At 50.3% G+C, this 6,000-nt stretch overlaps 1 protein-coding gene across 3 annotated transcripts in view; it reads left to right on the top strand.

Annotated features, from left to right (window-relative positions):
* The first annotated feature begins 229 nt into the window (after positions 1-229).
* Positions 230-6,000, top strand: part of Kcns3 (potassium voltage-gated channel modifier subfamily S member 3) — a 45,099-nt gene continuing 39,328 nt past the window's right edge. The window contains exon 1 of one of the 3 annotated variants that reach the window (XM_029540885.1): positions 230-387. The gene's annotated coding sequence lies outside the window, so the exon portion shown is untranslated. Of the gene's footprint in view, positions 388-955; positions 1,145-6,000 lie in introns of those variants that run through there. The other 2 variants (XM_021202355.1, XM_029540884.1) reach the window with 2 other exon arrangements.

The raw sequence follows: 6,000 nt of genomic DNA, 5'->3' as shown, positions 1-6,000 counted from the left end.
AGAGTCTGTCTGATGGGAACCCTGAGAACACTGGGCGCCTATAATTCTGAGCAGCTGGCTTTGAGGAACGGTTGCATGCCTGCACAACTTAAAAATCTGCAGTTTGGGGGCGGGAGGGGGAGCGCGGGGGTGGGTGCCCACGCGTCCCATTTCTCTTTCCGGGCTGTTGGTTGTGTTTTCGCTCAGTGCCAGTGCAGGGAGGCCAGGCGTGTCTTCTGGACCACACGCTGCCCTTGCGTAGGTCCTTGGTTGTTAATTCAACCTTAGCTGGAGCCATTTCCCGGTGACTCCCTCTCCCATTCCCCCCTTTGCACTCAGCACCTTTTTCCTTTCTCCATATGAGGTGCATATGCTTGGTGCATAAGTCCAACCATCTCTTCAGACTTGGTAAGTCGAGGAAAGGAACAAAACATCTTCTTCCTCACTATGTGTGAGTCTTCAGGGAGCGGGTGGTGGCAAACAGTGGCAGAATTGGGGTCGTTTCCTCCTTCGCACTTTGTTGTAAAACAAGTTGGGGCCTCGTAACAGCTCAAGAAAACCCTGGCAATTTTGCGAAGTGTTGCTTTGGACACGACTTTCAAGAGGCATTTTGCTTAGGCCACGAGAAAGGTCATTTTTCTTCTTCTGGATTGCGGTTCTCTCCGGGGGATGCGCAGGGTGGGAGGCGTGGGACATGACCTTGATATCCCTCTGGGGCAGGGCGGGACACTCCTGAGGAGGTGACTCTGCACTTGGGCCTGGGCCGCGATGCAAGTCCCGCACTGCTGTCTGGGTCTAGCCATCCATGCGTGGGGCTCGCCGTGGGACCCCCTCAGTTTGCGGCGGTCCGCGCGCGAGCGCCGCGCCCTGGGCCGGGGTGGGGGGGAACCCTGGCGGAGAGCTGGACGCCAGGCGGCGGGAGGAGCAGAGAGCAGCAGGGCGTTGACTGAGAGACTGGCCCCGCCCGGTCCCGCCCGCCTCCCGAGGCACCCAGCTCCGGCCGGGCGGGATCCGCGGACTCGGCGACTCGTGCGGGCTAGCCCGCTCTCCTGCCGCTGCGGCGGCGGGCGCGGGGCTGCGCGGCGAGGCCGGATCCCTGCAGCACGGGCAGGCGGCATCGCAGAACCCAACCAGCCAGACGCACCAAGACTCCCGACTCCTGCAGGTACCTGATCCGGTCCCCACCTCCCCGCGCGCCCGTGACACTTCTCCATGCGACCCTTCAACTTTATTGTACCTTCCTCCACCTTTTGCTCTTCCAGTCCCCAATGGCTCTCAGGTCGTGGGAGTAAATGCTGCTTAGGGACTTTGCATCCTGCCGGGTGCCTGGCTTCCTCCTCATCCTCCAGTCCCGGAGCCAGAGCCCGCCGTCGCTGGAGCTCTAGCTCTGCCTGTTGCGCGAGCTGAGGACTGCCCAAAGCGAGCGTGGGTCTCTTTGGATACCTGGGGAAGGGAGCTAGGTTCAGCTTTTGGGGGTAGGAGGTTAAGTGGAAGACCGACTGGAGACTGGAGCATGGGCGAGCCAGGGAAAGGCGGCACCTCGCGTGGGGGCATCCCCGGGGCGTTTCCTAAGCTGGGAAGCCCTTCCTTTCCTTTCTCGGGAGGAGGCGCTTTCCTGGCAAATGTTAGTGTTTCCCGGGCCGTCTGCTCCGCCTTCTCTGCCATTTCTCCCCCTCCCCTCTGCCCTGCAGTGTTGCAAGGCGCCCCGCGACAGTTGCAGGCAAGAGCGTACCCAGGGCCCTTCCCTTGGTGCGGCGCTGAGCCCGGGAACAGTCAGCGCGCTTTAGGTGGGGCGACTTGGGGCTCACTGGGCCCACGTGGAACGGTCCCCAGAGTCTCATTTGAATCAGCGGTAGTGGCGCGAGGTGGGTCCGTAGGATCAGGAACTCTAATTTCTTTCATCCTCTCTGGTGGCTCCAATCAGACCTCAGGAGGTGCCTGGAAGGAGCTAGACCTGCCGGCAGGGGCCGCGGCGAGCCTGGCCCGGACGCCTTTCGCATTGCAGAGCTTATGTTTCCTTGTGCCCCTCTCTTCTCTATCCCTTGCCTCCTTGTCAGATTTAGGACAGGAGCACCCTTTGCGACCCTGGTCCCCTCTTCCTTATACCTGTCTGGTCTAGAGAGACCGCGGTGATAGCGTAATTTCAGCGTCCCTTGACAAGGACAGAAATCTGCCAAGAACTCCCTTAACCCGTGTAAGAGTGACTTGAGGGGCCGGGTGGACCGGGATGTTCCAAGCTGTTGGGTTTTCTCTTTCACTCTGTCTGCTGAAGGCAGTGAGACAGACAGGTGAGGGAAGGAAACTAGATCAGAAAGCTTCCCACTCTTTGCATAGATTTGTTTATACAATTTGCATAACCATCATAACCATCGGTTTAGGCCTGGATTTTACTCCTCTAGACTTATCCCTGATACCCGACCAGGTAAACAGGAAGCAAGCATTTCCCCAGCGCCTTGCCTCCTGTAGTGGTTTGCTAGAATGTCTGTTGATTCTCTACTTGAACTATTTCCGTTGGTTCCCAGCTCTCTGAGGTGACTGATTCACTCAGTGTGATCTGGCCTGTCACAGCGAAGGATGCCAGAGTTAGTTTTGCTCTTTTCCTTCCAAGTAATTGACATCTGTCTCCTCTTACACTGTCCTTTCAGGACTAGACATTGCCGGTGTTGGGACGGGGAGAAGGTCATGCTGAAGTGATTAAGACCTCTGCGTCTAAAGCCTGTTGTGAACACACTAAAAGGACTAATGGGATGTTGTGTCAGCACAGTGCCTACACACAGCCATGAATGAAGGCAGCCTAGCTGTGTGCTTTGCCTAGGAGAGCAAGTTGGGAAGTCTAAAGCTGTCTTGGATTTGTTCAGAAATGTTAAAATACTAATAACTCTGCGGGCAGAATTGGTGTCCTAGTTCTTCTCTGGTGCTGTGGCAAATTACTCACAAAACAACTTGAAAGTGTATTTGACTTATAATTCCAGTTCATTGTGGCAGAGAAGTTACAGCAGCCTGAACTTGAGAGTACTGGTCATATTAATTTCACAGTCGAGAGCAAAGAAAGATGGATTAACACGTGTATGCTAGTACTCTGGTAGCTTTCTAGTTTTTTATTCAGTCCCTAGTTCCAAGCCCAGGGAATAATGCTGCCCACAGTGGACAGTTCATCTCACATCAATGAATGTAATTGAGATAATCTTTCACAGACATTCTTGGAGGCCCTTCCTCCAGGTGATTTGAGACTGTGTCGAATTGACAGTTAAAAGTAACATCACATTTGGGTTTGCCAGCAATTTCCCAACTAAGGATCATCCTTCTGTTTTTCTTCTTGGGAAAAGGAAAGAAGGAGATTCCTGTATTTTCTGTCCAGGGAACTCTTCCCTGCATGTAATTCTTTACAGATACTGCATGACATCTCTCTGTTCTTCAACAGATTCCAGTCTGCTCTTGTGTGGCATTTGGTACTGGAATGTGTGTCAGCTTGGAGAAAGCAGGTGCCATAGGACTTTCCTCCTCTTCCTGTGAAAATAGAGAGCATTTTAGATAGATAACACTTATTGGCTGCCTCCAGCACTGGCTGGACACTCTGCTAGGTGCTCTTCTGGGGATTGTCTCATGTGAAGATGTAAGGCTTGCACTCTTTATAGCACTGCAGTGTTGATGTGGAAGCTTGCAATGAGTGGAGCCCTCTAGGGTGCTTCCTGAGTATGATGGAGGCCAACAGGAGGGTGGCCTGAGGTTTCCCTGGGAGGGAAGGACAGCTGTCTAAGTAGGTGCAGGCAGAGGGGAAGATGCATTATTTCCGTTTACTTCTCAGGCGCTAGCATGATGGATCCTAACAGTGTCACAAGTGAGACATAGCTTTTCTAAAACCCTTTTTAAAAACTTTGAGGTCTCCTGTAGTCCAGGTTAGTCTCAGACTCATTGTATAGTCAAAGATGACCTTGAACTTGACTGACCTCCTCTGAGTACTGGAATTTCAGATGCATGCTACCATACCTGATTTATACTGTGCTGGGATCTACCCAGAGTTTCCTGTATGCTGGGCAGCACTCTACAACCAGGCTACAGACCCAACTCTGTTGTGTGGAATATCTATAAGGAGATCTCAGTCAAAGAGAACAGACTAGCAACCCCAATAAATGGTCCTTTGTGGCTCTTTGCCATAGGCCACTTCTCTGGATTCTTTCTGTTTAGGTTAAAAAACTTAGATTGCTATTATTGTTACCTTGTACTAAGATCTAAATGCTAAAGGCTTTTTTAAAAACAAAACAAAACAAAACAAAACTGTATTAACTCATTTCATTCTGAGGATAAGCACATGAGGTGGACCTAATCGTTGCTCTGTTGTATAGGAGAAGGAGGGGACAAGACCACCCAGCTAGGAAAACGATGAGTCCTGCAGTCGGCCTACAGAACCAATGTGAGGCTCTGTGCCCTATGTCTGGTCCCTTGTCTCATCTGCTTTGCTCTCTCTGTAGTGGAACCTCAGACAGAGTTTGGTCATATGACCGGTAGGGAAGCCCATGGTTATCAAGTGACTTTAGGTTCGGTGTCCCAACCTTCAGAGGAACCTGGAAGAATAGAATGTAAAGGCTCAGCTAATGCTTGAAAGAACTAGGGCCTGAGTCATAGCAGGAGAATAGAGACTGGTGAAATCATACCAAGATTATCATACAGAGTCTGGGTGGTGCATACCGCATGCATTTAATCCCAGCACTCAGGAGACAGAAGCAGGAAGAACTCTGAGTTTGAGGCCAGCCTGGTCTACAGAGTGAATTCCAGGACAGCCAAGGCTATACAGAGAAACCCTTTCTCAAAAAACAAAAACCCCAAACCCACAAAAACAAAAAACAACCCCTGGGACAAGAACAAAAACAAAACAGCAACAAAACATCCCCCCAAAGACAGAATTTAAAAGCTTTTGTCTTTTCCAGCCTGCTTCTCAATGGACTCTGCTCAGCTGATTTGAAAGGAAAGAGGGCAGGCCGAGCCTAAAGGATCTAAAGAAAAAAATCACCAACTAGACAAACATTATGGCTGTTTTCAGGTAATATCTGAGAAACCTAGAAAACCCATAGATTAGAGCCACAGTGACACATTCCCTAACCCAGTGTGGAGGAACTGTCCCCAGGTTTGTGTCATGGAGTCCTCATGGCATCATGAATATGGTAAGTCACAGCAGGGCAGAGCTGGCAGAATGGAGAGATGAGCCTCAAACATGGATATAGCCAGATCTGTTCTGACTCTAAACGCACTGTCTTTTAGCTTCATTTTCTTGTCTCCAATGGAGAGTCCTCAGTGTCTGACCGTAAGTTTAAACTCTTGAGCCCCCTCCTGCCTCCTTCTCCTGAGTGCTGGGATGCTAGGCCCACACCACTGTGGCACATGTGCAGAGCTGGGACTCCAACTCAGGACTCTGAATGCTAGGCAAGTAGTCAGCCAGCTGAGTCACATCGCCAGCCCTGACGCTGATTTCTCAATTCTGACTACGTTGGTCTGGTGCTAAGTGGGCACAAAGGAAGGGAAGTGAATAGGAGAAGAAGATGAGAAACTTTCTGTTATCATTTCACTTTTCATGGGGCTGCTATTGCAGGATGCAAGAGCAAGAATAGGAGTTGACTTCAGTAAAATACTTAGAACCTGGAATGAAAATGAAAGCTGACTTGGACCCTGAAATGCTTGACTCTCTTATTTCTCCTCACCATATTTTGAAGCTTCCCAGGATGAGCACATTATAAAAGTAATCTTTAATAACATAAAAATAGCTACTAGCCTAGATTGTGATATGGTCGTCTTTGTTTGGGGCTGGGGGTTGTCTCACTTTCTTTGGAACCCTGCAGAGCCTTAGACCATGATTTTCTTGTAAGAAATACTGTATAAATATTGTCTTTAATTGCATAAGTGTTGAATGATAAAGGCTCTTGGCCTGCTTGCTTTTAGTCAACAGTGCTACAATTGAGCAATCAGTGTTTATAAGCAGCTGGCTTCAGTGAGCTTGGGGACCTTCCAAATGAATGAAATGTCCTGTTT

This window comes from Mus pahari, chromosome 7, assembly GCF_900095145.1.
Source record: "Mus pahari chromosome 7, PAHARI_EIJ_v1.1, whole genome shotgun sequence".
Classification (NCBI taxonomy): Eukaryota; Metazoa; Chordata; class Mammalia; order Rodentia; family Muridae; genus Mus; species Mus pahari.
Note: the sequence above shows the minus strand (reverse complement) of the source record. Positions and strands in the feature narration are given on the sequence as shown.